Here is a 301-nt window from a genome sequence, read left to right as displayed (position 1 = left end):
TGCACGTAGCCGCACGCCCGCAGCTCGCACGTGCAGCCCCGCCGTTGCCAGGCCCCCACCCACCCGAGCACACGGGCTCATCCACATGTGTGAAGGCAGGTACATGGCTGCACACGTGTGTCTGGGGCACCAAGAGGAGGCCAGCTGGGCCTCTCTGCTACTCTGGACACACACGGGTCCTGGGACCAACACGGGGGGTGATGGTGACAAAGATGGGCATCTCCAGGCCCCGACAGCTGGGCATGTGCCCCCCTCCCCCAACAGCCCCTCCCCTCCCCGCAGGTGCTCCTGCAGGGAGGAA

Source organism: Myotis brandtii, unplaced genomic scaffold (assembly GCF_000412655.1).
Source record: "Myotis brandtii unplaced genomic scaffold, ASM41265v1 scaffold786, whole genome shotgun sequence".
NCBI classification, from domain to species: Eukaryota; Metazoa; Chordata; class Mammalia; order Chiroptera; family Vespertilionidae; genus Myotis; species Myotis brandtii.
The sequence above is the reverse complement of the archived record's forward strand: the minus strand, read 5'-3'. Positions refer to the sequence as shown.